Below are 10394 nucleotides of genomic sequence, written 5' to 3' on the forward strand. Positions count from 1 at the left end.
AAATATCCAAACTTGTACCCGAAACCAATTGGGTACAAAACGGTTCGGTTAAAACCGTACCAAAATCAAATTAGTAACCGAAATAAAACCGATTTTGAAACCTAACTCATGACGTACATCATGTCTGAAGACTGAAACATGTTAAACCAATTTTGAAACCAAACAAGAACAAGAACATAACATACTTGATGTCTGAAACAAGAACAAGAACTGAAATAAAGCAAATCACAAGTTCACAACAGAAACATAAAGAAGTTGATGTCTTAAACAAGAAAAAAAAATGAAACGAAGAAAATGATCACAAATGACACAGTCACTCTCTGTCGTCCACACTCCATAGCCACTCCTTATTCTAAATTGCATCCAGCTTCAAACTCTATGAAAACAAAAACAGAAACGTATAAGTGTTCAAAACTTCAAGATTCAAAGTTATACTATAAATGTAAAGAGTTTAGAAGAAGTGAATCATACATCTCATAAGATCATCTTGAGTTTCCACATCTGAAAGTAACTGCTCTATTGTAAGAATGCCTTTCTCATTGATGTGAATGATTTCAACCATTGTTCTGTGCACACTAACACCTCGACCATGAAGTGTGTTAAGCAGCTCCTGTATGGGTCTAAGACTCTCCCACTAGTGCTAAATGCACTCTCTGATGCTACAGATGATGCTTGAACCGCAAGAATATCAGCAGCTATCTGAGACAAGATCGGGAATTTCACACTGTTTCTTCTCCACCACGATAAAACATCAAACTCGGTTCCAAGTCCAGTACCACCCTTTGTAACCTCCACTTTCTCTCTCAAATAAACTTCTAACTCATTACTAGAATCTTCTGTACCTGTTTCTTGTACAAGCTCCTCGTAGAGATTATCCATTCTTTCATATCTGATACCACTGCCTATAACTTGACTCTGGAAAACTGCACCACTGTCTTGAGTTTGGGTTTGAGAAGACGATCCTACTTGCGACTGTGAACCAACTGATCCTCCACCACTTGTGCTGTATCCAAGAGTGTACTCTTCATATAAGCGCTTCATGATCTCCATAATTGAGTCAGAAAGCAGAGTATACTCGATGCTTTCGTTTCCATAGAGCTTCTCAAAGCAGAGGTTAGCAAAGTTTATCTTCTTTCTTGGGTAAAAGACAGTAGCAACAATCAAAAGCTTGTTCATCTTACAGCTCTTAGACTTACTGCTCTCAAACTTAGATTATTCCGTAAATGGATTCCAGTACTTCCTTATTTTCCCCATCATCGTCAAAGCATTGACCCGCAGTGTTTCATACCAGGCACACAGCTTATCTTGCTGACATTCCTAGTGATCGGGACAATCTCATTGTAGATCTTGTGTGACGTAATGCTCTTTGTAGCCGAGAGCATCAGAGTTGAATTGTAAAAGATGACAAGAAAGTGCACCAACCTCTCAGCTTCTTTCCAATCTGTTGTAGTCGCTGGTCCAATCCTCTCTTTTCCATTTTCAAGCTCCAAGAAGTAGTCATTGTACGGTTTGTCTTCAGCCTCCATCTTCTCAAATGCTGCTCTGAATTTGATCGCTTGGTCTAGCATGAGATAGGTCGAGTTCCATCTCGTCTTGACGTCTAATGGAAGGCTTCCTCTAGTCATCTTTCCACTATCAACCCGAAATTCGAAATACTTGAGTCTATTGGTTGAAGACCTCACATACTGAACCCCATTCCGAATGGCAGTCAAGCTATCATCCACCTCGTTTAACCCTTCCTTCACAATCAGATTCAGAATATGTGTTGCACACCTAACATGCAAGAACTCACCCTTTAGAACCTGCGCATCTTCACCATGTTTCATGAATTCTTTCTTGAACTTCTTCATGGCCGACGTGTTAGCTGTGGCATTGTCAACTGTGATGCAGAAGACTCGTTTTATATCCCACTCTACTAAACAATCTACCAGGACCCTTGCAATGATAGACCCTTTATGATCGTCAACATTCTTGAACCCAATTATCATCTTTCTAAGCTTCCAACTTAAATCAATGAAGTGAGCAGTAATCACCATGTAACTAACCGCAGTGTAGGGAGCAGTCCAAATATCAGTTGTGAGAGAGAGTCTTTGCTTGTTCTGTCCAAGCACCTTCTTCATCTCTGCTTTCCTTGCCATATACATTGCTGCAATCTCCTTTGTGCAAGTCTTCCTACATACCGGCGGATCCATCTGGGCTTTCTTGCAGAATTTTTTCCACGCTAAGCTCTCCACAAAGGATAACGGCAACTCGCCTAAGACTATCATCTCATTGGTAGCTTCTCTGAACACTTTCTCAGACACCTTAGACAGACTCATGTTACCTTCTTCATCAACATTTATCTGTGACTGGTCTCTGGACTTATTTGCAGTCTTCCATACCATGTATGCCCTACAACCGCTCTTGTGCTTCCTCAAATTAGAGGTCCCAGACTTGGTTGGACAGCTAAACTCTTTCTTACAATAGCGGCATTTGCATCTGTTGTAGTTGGTTGGCAGCCTGCTGTAATGGTTCCAGACATCAGACCTCGTCTTTTTCTTTGACCTAGAACCATAATCTTCTTCTCTCTCGTTCCTTTTTCCCGAACCCGGTGTTTGTACATCTTCATCTGAAGATACTTCTTCATCCATTAGTTGATGGTTGACTTCGTCTTGTTCATGAGTTGGAGAAGAACCCATCTACATAGTACATACAAGAACAAGTTAAGAACTGATACAAATTTTGAATAAAGAAATTGTAGCAATCAAACATCAAAACTGTAATCATACTCGACTAAGAGTCTAAGAATTATCAAACATCAACATTCAACATTATCGGATCAAAAGTTATCAAATACGATTGAAATTTTTTCATGTATATAAACATAAATGAGGAATCAAAGTTATCATTTATCAAACAATCAATATAGCTTAATCGATCAAAGTATCAAACAATCAAAGATTCGGAATCGTTGCTCACCTCCGAATGAATTCTCGAAGATGCAGACGGTGGAGAGAGAAGAGAATCGACTAATGTTTCCAGCTTTAAGATTTCTGATAACACCGGTTGCTCTATTTGTATATAAAACTTCACAATTCTCGATTGCTATAATGGAGAAGATGAATCGAAAAGCTAGGGTTCGTATTTTGGGAATTGGGGTTTGTCTCGAGCTGATACACTGTGTGATCATACACACGCGTGTAACGGTTATGTCGGGACTTTAAGTCTGGATATATCGGATATCCGATTTGGCTCGGGTAAAACCCGGATCCGACCCGTTACCCATGGATTTTTATATTATTATCCATTGGTTACTTTTGGCTGTACCAAAGTCAACCCGAACCGGGCAAAATCGGGTCGGTTCCGGTCCGGTTTTCCGGTTCCAGTTATAAATCCCATGCCTAATTAAAATTTAGAGTTTAACATTTATGGAATGAGATTATGGTATGGTTTGAAATAATTAATTTAATCATTTTACCTTTTAATTAACATTCTTTAAAAAAAAGAGAGATAGAAGAAGTAGCTACCCTTGATCTGTATCTGAAACTCCCGTGGCTTCAGTGATGAGAAGACCTCCTGGAGTGGCTCTCTATGCGTAGTATAAGACAGCGTGAGGTTGAGGAACGTTTCCGTATGACCTCTGTCTCGTCAATGGTGCAAGAAAAACCATTAAAACGATTCAAGTTTTGAGCTAATAGAAAACTGAGAAGAAGAGGAGCATATATAACATATACAACGTACCTGTGGGAAAGATTGAATCTACCCATCTTATAGGGCGTGAGGAGAGGGATACTCTGTTTCGATAGATAAGTATAAGAGAGATGAGTAGCAGAGACATGAAGAGATCGCGATTTCCAGAAGAGAAATACTAATCTATTTATACCCGATATTACAGATCTCGCCGATGGAAACAACACATTGAAGAACTCGTAGGGGACGCCTGAATTAATGGGATTAAAGATGTAGAGACCATAACGCGATCCGTTATAGAAACAGCAAGGACACTTGATCATCACTGTCGCCGCCGAACTAAGAACAACGAAGAACACACATGCTTTCAGCTCACAGATTAGGGTTAGCGCATAGTAATGTGGTTCGCTGGGCTGGAAACAGATTACGACTTTAAGCCCAATAGTATTACAGAGACACATAACGTTCAAAGCCCAGACGGTAACAAAAATGATGAATCGCTGCGTTTTATTAAATGTACACGTGTCGGCTCGACCTTGTCCGAATTAGTGAGCTGGAATCTGACGTGGAGCCCTCTGGACAGAGGGAACTCTACTTTATATATAAAGATACATCATCCATAACTGGTAACTTAGTCTTGTAATTCTAACAAAAGGAAAACACTATGTTGATCAGTGACTCCCATCCATTTTCCCTGAGCTTATACAATTTTGCTTAGTGAATTTCAGAATATCCTATTTGTGATCCAAAGAACAAGCAACATTAATTGTTAGTAGAACACAAACTCAAAGGTGTAGAAATGGTTGAGAAAACCATTAGCATGTCGTCTTTTGATACCATCATGGCTTTCAAAATAATAAAGTACTCTAAGGATATAAAAAAAAAAAACCAACCAACCGCCACAATTTTTTATAGTGAGAACGAGTTTATCGTGTCTTTGAAATAAAACCTCTTGGTTTAATCCTTTTTTTGTTGTTTTAATTTTACCTTTCTTAGTTCTTTCCTCTATTTTTTTTTCGAAGTCTTCTCGAACCATATCTTTCCTCTTACAAGAATCTCCAACCACATTTAACAAGGCAACAAGCTTATCAAAGAAATCCCCAACTCCAAAATGCTTTTGAACAACTGCCACGACAACAAACTGGAGCTGATGAGCAAAATGGACATAATATGCAGAACTCAATTATCTCATAATGAAAAATCTCAATCCACTGAATCCACCCTTCATATTACTCGCTCCATCATAACTTTGTACTCTTAAATTTTACATACTCAATCCATGTTTAGCAAACAATGAATCAACATCAGCCTTCATATATCAAGAAGATGTCTCCTTCACATGAACCAAGCCAAAAACATTTCTTTAACTATCCCATATTTATCAACAAAGCAAAAAAACCACTGCCATTTTCTCTTTATCAGGAAAAATCTACAGTCTTATTGACCAACAAGAAAATTTTATCGTAACCAACTTCTTGAATAACATATTCAATTCTTCTGCAAAGATGACTTATATATGTTTGAATTATGTGGGACACTATCTCTGATTTTTTTTAAGGAACATTCTCTAAAACAATCTTACTTACAAGCTCATTTTGCTCTACAATATATTTCACAGATTGCAAGAAGTTTCCCTTGTTAACTGAATCCACTGACTCATCATGATCTCGGAATGGTACTCCTTGTCATAACAAATACCTAAGAGCATCAACTGGAGCATTAAATCTTTTCTTGTATTCATATTAAGGGCGCCATCTTGCTTATAAAAAGAATGAACAATTGATTACCCTGGTTTCAATAAATAATCAGCCCATTTCAATGCACTATTGTGATAATTATTTACTGCTCCTACATGATTATGTAATCTCTAATCTTGTTCAAGTCATCAAAGCCAGTAATCACAAATGCATTTTTTCACTTTTTTTCAGTGTAATCTCTAAACAAGTAGAAGAACAAACATAATTGTAACGACCCGGTATCTCTAAACCAGGCTTGGAAATTTTTTTGGATTAATTACTGAACCAAACCGGGTGCATTTATATAAATTGTAAGTATCTCCTTCTAGCTAAAACCTAAAGCTCAGCCGCCATCGTTGGAACATGTGAGTAGAGAGAAGTTGCCGATGTCTGAACAAAGTGACCTTTAAGGATAAGTATCGCTTCCGCGTATTGATGAGTTGTAAGATTACCTACAAGAGGTCCATAGTTCTTGAAGGTCGACTTGGCATCATGATACTATCAGATTGCTATAGCTGAGAACCATCTACATATGCAGATGTTTGTTTATGTTATGTATATTATGAGTTGTAGTGATACCATTTAGCTCGAGGAATGCACCGTTAGCATTCGTGAAGCTTGTGAATGATGTTTTCGTGAACACTTGGATTAGTGTGTGATTGTATTCATCGACGACATCTTGATTATTCTCGGATCAGAGAGGAGTAGGATGAGAATTTATGAATTGTGTTACGTAAGTTAGGGGAATATAAGTGGTTTGCTAGCTGAATAAGTGTAGTTTATGGAAGAGAAAAAAAAATGAATTTTTGGGTCATGTGTTTTAGAAGCAGGAGTTTCTGTAAATTCAGAAAAGATTATTACAAGGTCAGAGTGGACGACACCTAAGAGGTACATAGACCTGAAGTGTTACTATAATTGGCCTAGAGAAAAAAATTGTAGCTACACTCCATGACAGACTTGTCAGATGGTCAAACAGAACATCAGTTATTTATGGGGTTATTACACAATCTACTTCTTCCAGATTGGAAATGAGATATGCTGATGTGGGTTTCCTCATTGGACTAAAGAAGTCAAGCTTCATGAAGAATAATGTATGATTATGGACCATCTCACTAAGTTAAACTCGAGAGGGTATCCTCAGGATTTGTGCCTAGCTTGCGAGAAAAAAAATTGAGGAAAGCATCTAGCTCTAGAATAGTTCATGTACAGTAACAATTTTCATTGAGGCAATCATATATCACTTTAGGAAGCTCTTTATGGAAGATCATTCGCACACATGCTATGGTGGACCAAAGTGGGGAACCACTATGATATATAACAACCAATTGTTAAAAGGACTTTGAAGCAAATAAAAATGCTCAAGAATCACCTAAAGGACGCTGATGACTAAATAATAATAATATATATATATATATATATATATATATATATATATATATATAGTTAAGGATGGAGAAATTTGGAATTCAAGTGGGTGGTTTAATATAACGGGAAATGACGATATTTTAAGGAAGACCCCAGACTCAGAAATTGAAGACCTAAAGGAATGAGACTGTACCATATTTTTAAATGCATTGTTGGAGTTTATTGTCAGGGTTGTTAGACCTCCTATGACTGTATCAGTTCTAAGGGACATCGTCAGGGAGCCAGAGCTCTTGTTGCAACAGTCGCCAAGGAACTTTGGTAATTTTTGTTTGCTCCCAATCAACCAGTGGAGATTATAGAACAGCAAGTTAAAAAGGTTCAAGGAATGATGAAAATGTTGGCAAAAATTTGTTTGTCGAAGTTTGTTGGACGATCGAGAGCTCTTTTAGTATGGTAATGGACAAGCGACTCAGATTTGAATTCGGGACGAATTCCTTATTACTAGAGGAGAATTGTAACGACCTGGTATCTCTAAACCATACTTGGAAGTTTGTTTGGATTAATTACTGAACCAAACCGGGTGCATTTATATAAATTGTAAGTATCTCCTTCTAGCTAAAACCTAAAGCTCAGTCGCCATCGTTGGTGTGAGTAAAAGAAGTTGCCGATGCGTCTCACCACCTACGTCATCTCCTTCTTTTTCTTCATGGATTTCTCTTGGTGTAAAAGGAGAACCATCAGCCGTGTGTCACCACTGTCATGATCATCTCGCCGGAAGAGGGTCTGAGATCCTTGCCATGCCGGAACCATTATCAACCCTCGTCATGGCTGAAATCATAACCGAGAGATGCAGAGGAGGCATGATCTAAACTGTAGCTGTGACGTTTAACACCAATCACCACCATCGTTAACCGTGAGCCATAGGAGGAGCAAGCCATGTCACCGGAGAGTCGTTTCGTGATCACAGGAGTTCGAGCCAGCCACCATCATTAACCGTATTCAAAGCCGTGTAGCAGATAAGTGTTATATTCTCTGCTACGTGTGTTACAAGCAGCATTTTTGGCATAAGCTAAATGTTTCATGCGTAGGGAGGAAGCATGCAATTTTGGATGTTACTTGCTTGACAAGTAATTTGTTCTAAACCCTAAGAGAGTTTGTTGAACAAAGCATATATTTTTTCGGGCATTTTTGCATTATCTCTGATTTTGGCTAAGGCGAAGATCTTTTCTTGAACTTTTGTTACACGGCTTAGGACCTTGAATAAGTATAATTTATTTTTAATATGTTTCGTCCGCGTGAAATCAAATTTGTCATTGCTTGTTTAGTTTTAGGTTCTTTTCTTAAACCGGATATAAGAACCTAGATGGTTCAACTTTGACTATTTCATTTAAAATTAGAGAATAAAAATAGTTGTTTTATTAAGAGTTATGAGATTGTTTGGAGACAGATACAGAGACGGCTACAGAGACGTGCTGCTGTATGCTGGATTGTATGGACGTTACGGCCAGCTATAATCGACCGGTTGAGCTATAGCCTGGAGGTGTCGATAAATCGTCTATGGGCGTGTGTGACCGAGCACATATTCGATGGTTTTTTGGCCTGTTAGTTGGCAGAGAGTGTGCACCTTGCTAGGACTATTATTTGATCTCTTGGCACTTTAGGTACCGTGTTTGCAACATGTTAGGATTAAATTAAATTTATTCGTAGTGCTTTATCTGAGTCCATGGACATCGCGTTTAGTATCACATACCTCACTGAGTGACTTCCCTGTTACTCACCCTTCTTTCTTCTCTATTTTTGGTGGGACTGGCGAGTATATGATATTTGGACGGATTTGTGCTACTGGGCTTTTTATTCGGATTTTTATTTGGGCTTAGAGTGAATAGAGTTGTGTATATGGCCTATTATTTTATGAGATATTGTTGGTGGCCTATTTTTCCCAAATAGGAGGTGACGGGTTTCACAATAATGCTCTATCGTTTTCCACACTATATTCCAACCAATCATCATAGAGATTAAACTAATATGGATTAAATTGTTTCAATTTAGTTTCAAACAATATTTTATGAAATATATGACCACGAGGTTGACAAAGAACTTTAATAAGAAATTTGCGTCTTATTTCATCTCTTTCATATATTCTGATTTTTTTCTTTCTCCGAGATCATATAGTAAATTCTCGAAATCATTTTGAGACTTGATGCAAATTTTCTTTTGGGCATGAATTATTTTTCCATTGAGAATTTAATTGTAAAAAAAAAAAAATTCTTTCGTCAAACAACGATTCTGTAGTTTCTAAGTTTTATGATGTTTTATTGACTAAATACTCACGTTACCTTAACAATTAAACAAAATGCAATATGTTTCTTATTGATTTCCCATCCATTCTCACATTCAAACAATAATTATATATTTTTTTATTGAACACAATATTAATGTATAGTTATCAAGTCTTTATCTAATTTACCAATTTTGTAAAAAATTCTAGCCTGTAATCAATTAACTTAGCCGTAAGTATTGTAAATTTGTAATATTAAAATTAGACAAAAAGTAACAGTTCTAACTTAGGAAGCAATATTCATTTCAATAAAACTTGTTATCTGTGTCACCTTTTTGTTCGTTTGATTTAGAGTTTTTTTTGTATCGGGAGCAGGAAACTTTAATTAAAAAAAATTAGTTTGGAGTTTTTTCTGTTAAATACTTAGTTTGAGGTTTTTACCCAAAACAAACGTAGTTGAGGGGTTTTAACGCTAAAAATCCATTTAAAAAAGAAGATTGAACAAAAGACAAAGATGTGCACTACATCAACTTATTAACACCCACTTTCTCTTCTCATTAGTTTTCTTTAGCTTTGAAGAGTGATTTATACAAAATACACACTTTCTAAGTTTTAATTACATTTTGGGACAATATAAACAAAAAAAGCGGCTCTCGCAATGAAATTGGCGATTTAGGGTTTCGATGATTTCTCGAAGATGGGATCTGGGTATTAGCGCAGGAGATTGGTTTGTCACAATTTTTCAAGATCACAACCCTGATGGTTGGAATCAGGGCTTTCATTCGGATCAATTGGGGATCGAAATTGACATCAACAAGGGGATTTTCGGGAGTTTAAGGAAACTTAAGATCTGAATTGAATGGCATTGGGTTCCGATCATCATCAAGATGGAATCGCGGATCTATACAGGTTGTATGTTATATAGGTTGCGACTCTTTAATTCTTTTCTTATATATTAAGGAGATCGACCTAAATAATCAAAGATTTGGTTTTATCAGGGCATGGAGTTTATGGTATTTTTGAGATTTGAGATTGAAAAGTATCAATCTACATCAATACGGGTTCATGGAGGAATATTTTGTGAGGGAAGATACGGAAAATTGGGGTCACTATAATAGGAAGATAGCATTGTCTCTCCGGTGCATCATTCTCATATCATCATCCTGTTATATCAGAGCTCAAAAGTGGATTATTTTTGCTGTTATCATGACACATAGTCAATTATTGAGCCACGGTGAGGAATTGAGGAACGACGAGGGCGCTTGCAAGAGACTGAAGACTTCGGTGGCGCATTTTGACAACTCCGCGCTAATCAAGACCTACTCCAAAACCTTGATTGGGAGGTG

The sequence above is a fragment of the Brassica napus genome, chromosome A6 (genome assembly GCF_020379485.1).
Source record: "Brassica napus cultivar Da-Ae chromosome A6, Da-Ae, whole genome shotgun sequence".
Classification (NCBI taxonomy): domain Eukaryota; kingdom Viridiplantae; phylum Streptophyta; class Magnoliopsida; order Brassicales; family Brassicaceae; genus Brassica; species Brassica napus.